The sequence below is a fragment of the Canis aureus genome, chromosome 15 (genome assembly GCF_053574225.1).
Source record: "Canis aureus isolate CA01 chromosome 15, VMU_Caureus_v.1.0, whole genome shotgun sequence".
NCBI classification, from domain to species: domain Eukaryota; kingdom Metazoa; phylum Chordata; class Mammalia; order Carnivora; family Canidae; genus Canis; species Canis aureus.
Genome location: NC_135625.1, coordinates 37,883,848 through 37,896,509, shown reverse-complemented (window position 1 = coordinate 37,896,509; position 12,662 = coordinate 37,883,848). Strand labels below are relative to the sequence as shown.

The following is a 12,662-nucleotide window of genomic DNA, read 5'->3' as shown; positions in this document are numbered from 1 at the left end:
TTCCAAATGCCCCACCTTCAGACTTGTTTCACTACATATTACCTGGAACTATTTCTGTCCTCAATGCCAAGCTCACAGCAAATGAGAACTGACCATGTACTAAGGTCTGAGAAAGTGATGAAATATGAAACTGGAAAAGCGGATGGGGGGAATGAGTTATAGATTTCCTTAGCTTCAGGTTTTCCCTTTCCCTAACCTCCATGAATCAAAACTAGTTTGAGATGCTCAGTCTTTGCTTAATCTTGCCCTATTAATGGGACATGGTGGTTGGTTTGTGGACCCATTGTATCACTGAAGCAACATTTTATTTTATTTACGTGTTTTAAAGCTTTTTTTCTTAATTTCAGAGAGAGAGCAAGAGAGAGAGAGTAAGAGAGAATGAGAGAGTGAGTGAGCACAAGTGGGGGAGGAGGGAGGAATAGAGGGAGAGGGAGGAGCAGGAACCCCACTGAGCAGGGAGCCAGATTTGGGACTCAATCCCGGGACCCTGAAAACATGACCTGTGCCAAAGGCATTAACTGACTGAGCCACCCAGGTGCTCCTGAAGCTATATTTTAAAAGATATTATCCAGGAATAAGTGATGTTATAAGCTCTTTCCAACATTAGCAAAACAGAGTTTCTGGACCACAAGGCCTTTTGCCTTCCTTCAGATCATCTTTTCTGGGCAATCGTCTGTTCTATCTCCGTACAATACAGAGCTTACTCAGGCAGTTGGGATGTCTCACTACCTGGATGGCAAGCAGATGACATTGAGGAGATCACCTCTGTCACTGGGAGAACTATGCCTGGCAGTTTGTTTAACTCAGCTCATTCCAAAAGCATCTATAGACAACATACTCTGCTCTCTTAAAGACTAGTGAAACTGGGATGCCTGGATGGCTCAGTGGTTGAGCGTCTGCCTTTGGCTCAGGGTGTGATCTCCGGGTCCTGGGATGGAATTCCATATCAGACTCCCCAGAGAGAGCCTGCTTCTCCCTCTGCCTGTGTCTCTGCCTTTCTCTCTGTGTCTCTCATGAATAAATAAATAAAATCTTTTTAAAAAGGCTAGTAATACTGAGGCACTGTATAGTCTAGTGTTTCCCCCTAGAATCTCAGTGGCTTTCTCTGAATTCACTTTAACTCTGTCAGGACATGAAGGCTACTCTTCTGAGATTGAAGCAGGCTAGTTTCTACAGTGCCACCATTCCAGCATCTCTGCCTTGTTGACTAGAAGTGTTCAGATCTAAAGACACAAGCCTGCAAACATCCCAGACTCTGATCATCCCCACTGCAGTTGTCACTCTTAGGACACATATCATCAGAATGAGACAGGTTTGTTTGTTTCATTTTCAAACAAAAGAGAATGGCTTGCTGCCCAGTCTACTCGTTTAAGGCCCTAACAGATCACTAAGCATTATTTTTCAAGATAGAATTTTAAAGTGCCCCAGAGTGTCAACACTGTGGGAAATTGGGTAACTGTCTCTGGAAGCTTTTGCTTTTTGTTAAATGGAGTATTTATTTGGAATAATTTGGGATAAACATTTAATTTGTGATAATTTGGGCTAATAGAAAAAATAGCATGACACCCCTGTATATTCCTCACACAGTGTCAGTTTTCCCCATTTATCTTCCATTACCATGCTACATTTGTCAAAACTAAGGAACCAGCACAGATACATTAAACTCTAGATTTATTTTAATTCTAGCAGTTTTTCCATTAATGTCAATTTTTTTTTTTTTCTGTTCCAGGATCCAAATGTGGATGGGTCCTCTTTCCATCTAATGTGAAGTCCTTTCTAGAATTTACCTTCAGATAGCAGTATTTTCTTTCCAGTGAATTCTTTCGGTCTGCTTTGGATCTTAATAGGAACAGTACTAAAGCCCTGAGCTCCATGTTACATGTTGTTTTGTTCCTCTCCGTGGTGAACCCACCTCATACTTACTGCTCTGGATCAAACCAAAAGAGAGTCGAAGGGTGATGGGTTTTTAAAAGTGTCCTTCATCGGTTTTAGCAAGGACACAGTAGAGGTAAGCCCAGTCTTCTTTCATTCTCTCTTCCTTTATTTTTTTCTGAGTAAAAACATTTAGGTCAAATGTATCTGAACTAAAAAGCAGCTGAATTTTCCCTAGAATCAATAAAACGCTTCCACAGCATCCACACTGAAACAGACAAAACCTTCGTCAACGCCCCTGACAGGCAACCAGTCTCTCCTTTGTGCACCTGTAGGGTCACTCTTAGGATGCAGTCTTTAATTGAAAAAAAAAAAAAAAAAAAAAAGTCCTTCAGACCTCAAAGAGTAGCAGAAAGGGCATTATTCCTCCGTCTGGGCAGTTGTGAAGCATCATAATAGATTCCTTTTGCAAAACCATTCTCGCTAACACCAGCCCACCAAGTCTCTTTAAAGCTTATTAAGCACAGACATTTAGTTGCTCTTTTTTTTTCTTCTAAACCTGAAGTTTTCCTCCTCTAGAACCAATGTCAGTTCACAGTAGCTCAGTTTATCAACGCATCTAAAAAGAAGGAGAAAGCAATTATTTCTGAGAGTAGCCAAGGCTGTGCTTGCGGGGTGGGGAGGAAATTGTGACAAGGATTTTAGTATATTTAATTCACTTATTCCCTGAGTGAAAGGTGAAAATTATAGAGGGTTTTTAAAATTTTTTATTTTTTATATACACTGCCTAGAGAATTATTACAAGTCTATACTGTTACATGATTACATGGACAAAGCATCCAGCTAAAATTATCACTTTGAATTTGATAATGAACTCTTTCAGTTTGGATTGAGTTTGGGTTTCACATTGCTTCACAGTAAATCTTCATAATTTAGGATCACATTAATAGGAATCTAAAATATGATGGATGGGTTGGTTTGAAGTTTCATTGATACAATTGTGAAAGCATGTTTCTTTGTAAATTAACCTGATAAACAAAGACTGTGGGCAAAGGTTTAATCCTGTCAATAAGAACCGCTGCTGTCAAATATTGAGGGTGCTCAACTGATTGGGATAAAATACGAAATTGTTTTGTTTTTCCACTAACTGTTATTAATTCTGCTCTGCTGACTTGCCATCCTCATTTCCTGAAGAATAGAAAATGAAGTCTTATTTCATAATATTCAGTTATGTTTGATTATTAAAAGTTATGTAGTTCTATTCCTTAAAAAAAAAAACCCTATTATCACAACTGATTCAAAAATACAACTTCCTCACCCCTCTAGCAGGAGGATAAACCAGTGGGGCCAGTGACCTCATGGGAGAATTTTGCACTCTCCCATGCTCTTTCTCTGGTACTTGCACCACACATTCCCACACAACCTTCATCTCTTGGTTCCTTTCTTCCTCAGGCCCCTCTGCCCCTGCCTCCTGATTATCCCATCCCTGGTGTATGATAGCACCATGCTAGCCAGTGGATGCACAGATGTCAAAGCATAAACAAAATGTCAGACTCCCCTTTTGGCAGAGTCTCAGGCTATAAAGAGATTCTCTTGTGGATTCTTTTCTTTGGCTGCTATCCATAAGTGCATTAATCGAAAAGTGCTTATATGTACACTTAGCTTTTAATTCACATGTCAGTTAGAACTTTGAAAACTGGCAAACTGCTTTACAAATGCTTAAATAAAATGAAGGAAAAAAACCTAAGATCATGTCATCAGGTTAGACATTGAAGTTGTGCTTTTTTGCCATTTGTCTTATAAATTTGGGGAGTACATAAACAGTTTTTGAGGAGAAAAGTAGATATATATTTTTAAATTGTCCATGAAATAAGCCAAAAAAGTGATTGTTAATATCCAAATGAGGTATTAACCTAAAACCATTAGCTATATCATTTGCTTTATCTTATCTATTGTATGAATGTAGCAAGTTGAAATGAAGGCCCTTCCACTCATGAAAATACTGTTGACAATGGTAATGACAAACTTTACGTTCTAGGACTGATTTAATCTTGTTCTAAATCCCATCAACCCCGAGAAGCAGGAAGTCAGATCATCCACTGGAACTGTCTCAGCACAGCCTAGATATTCTGTTTCCTTTATTCCAAAGGGATTTTGATCTCAAGGGTGAAAGCAGAGAACCCAAGTCTAACCTCTTGCTCCTTGCTCCTTGTGCTCTTTTCTCGTTTTCCCTCTCATACTAGAAGCTCTTTTCCTCCCCTCTTCCAGAGTGACCAGAATTCCAGTTCTACCATATTTTCATCTTCTCTATATATAGACCTTTCTTTAAAATACTGTTATTCATTTACTTGTGCCCACAATCTTCATATCCTAGATTTAATGGTGGGAACACAACAGTGGAAAGAAAAACATAGATTGGTAATCAAGAAAATATTTCCAAAATGTTGTCCTTACTACAGAAATATTTGGGTGTAAATTTGTGACATAATGATATTCCAGGCTAATTTTTTTTCTTTAATCCTGTGCTATTATCACCCATTTCCATGACTATGAAATTGATATGACAATCACCCATTTCCAATTTCATGAAATTGGAGCATGTGGCTGCAGTTCATGTTCTGGGTCTTTTCCAACATGACCTATAAACTCAATTTTTATACCAGTGATGATTATGTTTTACTGTTTCTTTATCTGGGAGCTACCCTGCTATGTGAATCAATGTTTTCTAATCTTTATTTCTAATCTTTATTTAAAATATAATAAAGTAGCCCACTCAGGAAACACAAGGCTACAGGCTATACTCTCAGAACTGCTATAAAACACTCTATAGCTAAGTAGTTGGGTATGTAGTTGGTAACCCGGACATAAACTTGCATAATGTTAGAGTAGAATTCACGTGGCCATATTTCAATACTGCCTATGGGAAAGAAAAAAAAAAGTCGGTGGGTAGTTTAAAGCGTACTATTACAAAATTAGAGAGTATGTTTCTAACAGAATTATTTTCTACCACTTCTCAAAGTTTTAAGTTTACCACAAATAAATGAAAATTAATTATATTCACATAGATCTAAAAAGTTCTCAGCTCTAATTTGTCTACTATGAACTTCAACAAATGGCATTTAGAAGCTGATGTACAGGCTTTAGAAAGGAATTTAAACTGCATTTATATTCCTAATACATATGGTTCTCTGCCATAGGGTCAAGTCTGCCATCTTTGACCAAGTTTTCAGCTTTGGGACGGAACCTCACAGAGAATCAACAGAAGAAGATAGTGGCTTGCTGGGTGAACTGGGCGGTATGACAGCTTCTGAAACAGCCATAACAGAATACTCCTGAATGCATAGATTCCTTATTTTTAAAATCCAGATTTTCATGATCAGCTTAATCTAAATTAGGGAAGTTGGATGATATCTTTTAAAATAGACTTCTCTAGGTAGCGATACTTCTTATAATCTAACCTCAGAGATTCAAAGTTCATCTTTTTAAAGTTAGCTAAAGAGATACCTTCCAGACAACAACAGAGAAGTACCAAAGTGATCTAAACTCTCTGGACCATAGTTTCCTCAGAGTTAAAATGGGGGAGAGAGAAAAGTGAGGTCTTAATCCTTGGCTTGTCTGAAAAAACAAGACAGATTTTAGACTCTGTATTTCTGAACTATTTTCTTCGTGAGCAAAATGAGGACATGACTCAATCGAAAACAATGGTCTGATATGCATGTGTCTTGATGGTTTCTTTCCTGTTTGTGTGAATACTTTGGGACAAAGTGAATTTGAAGCACTAAAAGGGTTGCCTTTTAGGGTATTTTCAAATTGATAACAAATGTATTATGTATCGGTACTCATAACAATTTGGATTATGGGGGCAAAAGGAAAATCTTTAAACAATTCAAAGTAATAAACTGAAATTAAGTTTAGTGATGGAATTTCAAAAGCATTTGATGCTTCTTATATAAAGCTTACCCTTAAATAGTTTGGACCTTTTGGTACAATTTAATAAATATAGGTAAATTGTTTTGAAAGCAAATAAAAAACATGGAGACAACATAAGGGTAAATTAAAGCTAGTCATATGCCATTTGTCATCAATTCTGAGTCAATGTAGCACGATTTAACAGATTTACGCAAGAAAAGTATTAAAACAAAATAAAAAAAATTTGGTGATAGGAGAGCCCAGGAAGGAAAGAATAAACCAATAATTAAATATGTGCCTCAAATATCTTTTGTCTCTCCAACATAACACATTATGGCTTTCAAACTCAGTTAGGAAGTGCTTTTCTTTTTCATACTTCTTTTCTTGCTATCAACTCTTAGTTAAAGCAAGTGTCCTGGTTCACTGGGCATCACATTTCAATCTCTCTGACATGATTGGCAAATATGGCTGCTGCTCTGAGATTTAGCCCTTCGCCAACCAGGTGGTGACGATTTCAGTAATATTCTCATATTCAAATAGATTGTATCTCACAAGGCCCCTGACAGTTCCTCACTTACTCATCCTTGCAACACTTCAAGAGAGAAGACAGAGTTTGGCTAATCATGCCCTGGAGTAGAGAAATCAGAGATCCATATGGATAAAGAGTTGACAGGGAAAGACAGCACAATGGAATGTCACAAAGCAAATCCACCATAAGGAATCAGAAATGCTGAACGATTTTCAAGGTCAAAAATATGCTTCTAAATATATTCCCTTTAAAATCCTCTTTCTATCCATAATCATTTAAGAATGGAAAAGGAGATACACATTTTACCATTCTTTATTTGGTGGATTGGTTTGTGTGAGGGTATCTGAGAAACCCTTCCCCCTTCTTGGATTTCTGCCTCCAAGAAAGCTGGCAGGTCCATTTCTCCTAAAACAGACCTAGCTTGGTTTAACCCTGAATGAAAGCTGGCATCAGGATTGGCAGAAAGTTTACAGCTCACAAACTGCTACTTCCTGGGGTGAGCTACTACTCAAATGACAAAGGACTATGAACTAATTTGCTTATTCTTTGACACTGCCAGTTAATTGTAGTTATTATGTATAAAGTATTGGTACACAATTATTATAATACAAAGACATTAATAGACTTATAATGTTAGTGCATGTACTACATATATTTAAAAGTTTTGCATTTGCTTGTTTTGGGGGGGTTGGTTATTAAGGATTAAAAGACTATACTTGTGGAAAAAATAAGACTTTCATTTCTGAGTGAGGATATGTTTCTACTTATTTATCAGGGAGAAGACAATCATGATCATTTTTCCCCCATGTAATCAACATGTTTTGAGAAATCTGTGTTTGATGTCAGGGAGACTGATGAAGGCAGTGGGGAGCATGAGATTTTTCAGCATCCTCTATCATGAACTATGCTGTAACAAAAAGATTTCTTCTGGCCCAACCTCATAAAGGAATAATACTTCAACACCCAGTCATAGAACAATAAAAAACTAATATGTAGAATCTAGTGCAACTATGTCATTTTTAAAATATTTGAATAAACTTTTTATGTTAGATAGTGTTAAATTTATAGAAAATATATAATGATAGTGCAGAGCATTCCCATATACTCCACACCTAATTTTTCCTATTAACTTCTTCTATTATTGTGGTCCATTTGCAAAATAACAAATATTATTATTTATAATATATTTATTTATTATGTATTTATAATTACTTATTATTTATAATAATATAAAATAACAAGTAATAAACTAATGCTGATACATTATTATTCACTAAATTTAATTCTTTATTTGGATTTCATTAATGTTTCTCTAGCCACCTTTTTCTGTTCCAGGATCCCATCCAATATATCACTTTTCAGTTAGCTGTAAAGTCTCCTTAGGCTTCTCCTTAGTCACTTATCCATTTATTTGTTTATATCACTATGAATTCATGGATAGTATTTTATTTTGTGGATTATACTTTGAGTTATAATCCAATACCGTATTATATATTTTGTTGCTCAAGTTTTTCTAGCTTTACCACTAGGAGCCTGTTCTGCTGGTTCCTGTGTCCTGGCATATTGTTCTGGGAGCTCTTTCCTACTTTCTGACACTACAAGACCTTCCAAGTTCATCTGGCATATTTCCTGCCTGAGTTGTCGTATCAGACATTTTTTCTAAGTAGCCCTGGTTTCTTGTACTGGAGAATGGTATTAGAAATGAAGATCTGAGCACTGGCAAACATGTCCTTCTACAGATTGCACAACTGAGGCTCAGAGAAGTTAAGGGATTTGCTCAAGATCCAAAGGTGACCAGTGGCAAAGCTAACACTGGGACACAAGTTATCTTGATGCTTGGGTCACTGATCTAGCCATTCTATTACTCTGTCTTTCCTGTCACATTCCAGGACACATAGCCTTCATGGGCATATAAATGAAAAACTGGGTCTTTTGCCCCAGTAGTCTAGACATTCTGAGTGTCCTGCAGTTACGTGCATTTTTATTTATGCAGGACTTTGAAGCCTCATCATGAAAGAGAAGATGAAAGCATAAGAAATTCAGCTATCTTAATAATGACAAAGGAAACCATGAAGGGCTGTTTCCCTATGTAGGGTATGGTTTAGGTAATGCAGAGAATATCAGGTGTGTCTTCATATACTTGGACAATGTGCTGTGTAATATATTTGTGTGAATGTTTTATCTTCCAAGATCCTCATCAGTTTGTCAGAACCCTTTCAGACATGTGTCTTTACAGCCTTGTTGACCTAAAGGCATGTCTACTTGCATACACATCTATAAAGAGCAACAATAACTCTTGTAGCTGGAAATTTGATATCTGTTGCAAAATACTAAAGAGTAATGCATATTATCCCTTTTTGGAAGAGACAGGTAGTGCATTTCCCTGCAGTCTTTGTGATGTACAAAATTTAGTGATCAACTAGTACCTAAAGCATATGAAAACCCTTGACAATATTCTTTGGTGCTAGAGGGCAAGCATAGTATACATCTCCTATCATCTTATTATATATATTTATATATGGTCTAATTTCATATTTATTTTAAAGGTCAGAAGATCATTTTAATATTAATGCCTTAGGATTATTTCTTTTTTATCTCTACAAGATGTGTTTCTGGTAGATTCCATGCATTTAATAGTGAGTCATTCTTATCACTCTGGCTGGTTATTACCAAGATTGTTTCAGCTATTATGGGTAATGCAAAGATGAATAAATCCTAGTTTGTGGTGATAAAATGATACCCTAACTTATATTTTACCGATGACCTCCATAGCTTCTAGCACAATATACCATACACAATAAGCATTAAGCAAGCAATCATTATTTAACAAATTAATAGCCAATCCATATAATATTGGGCCTTTACATTTTCCACTAGTAATTGTTTCATTAAAATATTTACAAGGCAATTGGTCAATATTGCAAATTCTTTGTTAGAAAAGTTTAAATGATTATTTCCTCATGTGTATCAATATCTTTGTAGTTTTGGTATTAAGCCCTGTAAAATAATAACTGAGCCCATCACTATATGGGCTTCCTTTCTTATCTATCTCATAAGTGAAGAAGTAGTAAGCAATCTCTGAGGTACCATTGTCCTAAATACCTATACTTAATGGTTGAATTGTTCCTAGTAGTAAAGGGCTTAAGCACCCAGATTTTATTTATTTTTCCTTAAAATGGGACTATATTTTATTTTATTTTGTTTTACTTTTTAAATGGGGACTATACTTTAAATACACATCCTTAGGGGTGACTGGGTGGCTCAGTTAAGTCCAACACTGAGCGTGGAGTCTGCTTAAGATTCTCTCTCTCCCTCTCATTCTGCTGCCTCTCCTTCCCACCCTGCTTACTCTCTTCCTCTATAAATAAGTAAGTAAGTAAGTAAGTAAATAAATAAATAAATAAACAAATGCACATCCTTAGAAGCAATTTCTGTCAATTATTATAATTTTGGCATATAAAAGAAAGAACTTGGTATACTTTTGAAACTTATGTACATTGTTCAAATTCCAAAATGTCAGGGTTTTTTTTTTACCCTTTTATTATCTTAAATTTTATTTTAAATCTACATATTATATGTGATTGCAATTAATGCAAATGTATGACATTTATACCAATTACTCATCCTGCAGCAATCAACCAATTGCTAGTACTAAATGTTTAATGCAGGCAAAGCTTCTCACTCAGTAGTAAGAATAATCACATTTTTACTTACATTTATATTGGCTCATCAATATCTGTCTATGTATGTAATTTATTGGAACACTATCTGATGGAATATGGTCAGAGACAGAGTTAAGACTTTTATTTTTTTTTAATTTTTATTTATTTATGATAGTCACACAGAGAGAGAGAAAGAGAGAGGCAGAGACACAGGCAGAGGGAGAAGCAGGCTCCATGCACCGGGAGCCCAACGTGGGATTTGATCCCGGGTCTCCAGGGCCAAAGGCAGGCACAAAACCGCTGCGCCACCCAGGGATCCCAGAGTTAAGACTTTTAAATAATGAGTCATTTTATATGGGTTTGTACTAAATAAAGCTAATTGATGTTAAAGGCAACATCTTCAAAGAGCTTGTTAAGGGGTTTTTAGATGCTCAAATACACATATTTCTTCTTTTTTTCCTGATTCTATAAATTGAATACATTTCTATGCTATCTAAAGCAATTATCCCCCATCCCAAATGGACAAGGATCATTGCTACTTTTATAGCCCTTCTGGTCTGTTCCACAACTTTTGTAATGAGTGGCTGAGTTTGAAAGTAGCAGATCTGTATGAAAACATTGAAGGAATTTTTCCTGCTTGTCTGGATAAAACGTTAAGCATATCATCTACCTGAAAAATTTGGTCAGTGTGTACAGATCGGCTGGTGGTTCTTGTGTAAACGACTTTCCATCTCACCAGAGGTCTCTCAGGTTTCCTGCTTTCTGTTCTCAGAGGAAGAGAAAGTTCCTCGGAACTAATTTCTTGGGACACATAGGTGGCTCAGTGGTTGAGTGTCTGCCTGTGGTTCAGGTTGTGATCCTGGGATGGAGTCCCACATTGGACTCCCCATGGGGATCCTACTTTTCCCTCTGCCCGTGTCTCTGCCTCTCTTCCTGTGTCTCTCATGAATAAACAAAAGCCTTAAAAAAACACTAATTTCTCAATGAAAACGTACACACAAACACACACACTAAAATAAAAAAACAGCAGATACTAAAAGTGGGCCATGTTTAACTTTGTTCTTGAATTTTAGTTAGCAAATTGTAACACTTTTCTTCATTCTTGACTCATAATTTTTAAAATCCAGGGAACCTTCTTTGGTTTTAGTTTAATTTTCTTATGAAAGTTCAAGTTAGTCTCGGTTTCCTATTCCTGTTAAGAATTTCTTTGGTAGAACAAATCCAGAAAAAACATAACAAGATCCCCTAAACTTATCAAATTAAAATGAACCTATGAGGAAAGGTAAAGGCATTTGGGTTAACTTAACTCAAAGTCAATCTCCCATATTCTAAATCCTTGTGAGTGTTCAACACACCCAAGACTAAGTCGTGGTCTTTCATTTGGCATATTATCATTCTCTGAACTGGCATCTGGACTAAGTTCCCTGATCTGTAAAGATTTCATTTTCCTCTTTGAGGATTAAGTGAAATTCTTCCCATCTAACAAAGGAGCAGGTTATTAATATACCCCACAATTGCTTGTTTTCCTTTTATTAAGTGATATAAGTTGAAAACAATAACAATCCAGAGATATTGCTGAGATTGTCATCATAGTCTGAATATCCAAATGCTCAGCCTTACGGAATTTTGAGCATATTGCCATGATACTAAGGAGAAATGTACCAAAATGTTATCTCTTCAGAGCATATAAGACAAAACGGAATTTGTAGAACATAATCATAAAGGAAGATTGGTCAGCCTCACTAAACAGAAGTTTTGGAGAAGCAGTGGGATAAATACATTGCTCAGAGAACATCTGGGGCAGAGAAATGGGTGCAATGCTTTGGGAACTACACAGCTTGATATAGGATTCTGGCCTCTTCCTTCTGGCTCTACAATCCCATCTCATACTTCTATTCCATGGCCTATTTGTTTAGCGGCAAGCATTTAGTAGCATGTCAATGAACACAGGAGTTGCCAAACTATGGTCCATGAGTCAAATCTGGCCCAATGCCTGATTTTGTAAATAAAGTTTTATTGGAACATGGCCATAATCCTTCATTTGTACATTGCCTATGACTATTTTGGGGCTACCACAGCTGGGTTCAGTAGTTAAAACAGATATAGTATGGCTCCTATAGCCTAAAATATTTTCCTATCTGATTCTTTGATAAAAAGTTTGCTAACTCTGAACAGAAAGGATTAGTTGATAACTCTGGATTTGCAAACATTAACATTTACTGGCTCAAAAAAACACTAATCATATATGTCCTATATTTCTTCATTGAATAACTCAGCATTTCAAATCCTAGATCATTTTCTCATTTTCCCTGCAAAGAAAACTGTGTGCAGCATGTTAGGGAAGGAAATAAATAGCCCAGCAGGAAGGAAATTCAGAATCCTTCCTCTGACTCCACTGCTTTTCTCTACAGAGTGACTTGAAAACCCTAAGAATATAATGGACAGTAGCATCTCATGCTTCTTTTCAGCTCATCATTACTGGTTTTGCAAGAAGGCACAGACTTCTTGAGATTTCACTCTAGGGTTGGGTTCTTTTGTAGGCACACACACATGCACACACACACACACACACACACAGCTAGCCTGCACACATGCATGCCCAGCACCTTCCCTCATTTTGCATGTCCACTCAGGTGCTGACCGCCAGCTGGCATGAATGACAGATGATGCTAACTTTCAACAGATGTCTT

At 36.6% G+C, this 12,662-nt stretch overlaps 1 long non-coding RNA gene across 1 annotated transcript; it reads left to right on the top strand.

Annotated features, from left to right (window-relative positions):
- Positions 1 to 1,735: 1,735 nt before the first annotated feature.
- On the top strand, positions 1,736 to 7,308 carry LOC144284007 (uncharacterized). Its single transcript, XR_013352488.1, has 3 exons — positions 1,736 to 2,008; positions 5,070 to 5,167; positions 7,086 to 7,308. It is a non-coding gene; the product is annotated as an uncharacterized LOC144284007 (long non-coding RNA).
- Positions 7,309 to 12,662: the final 5,354 nt, after the last annotated feature.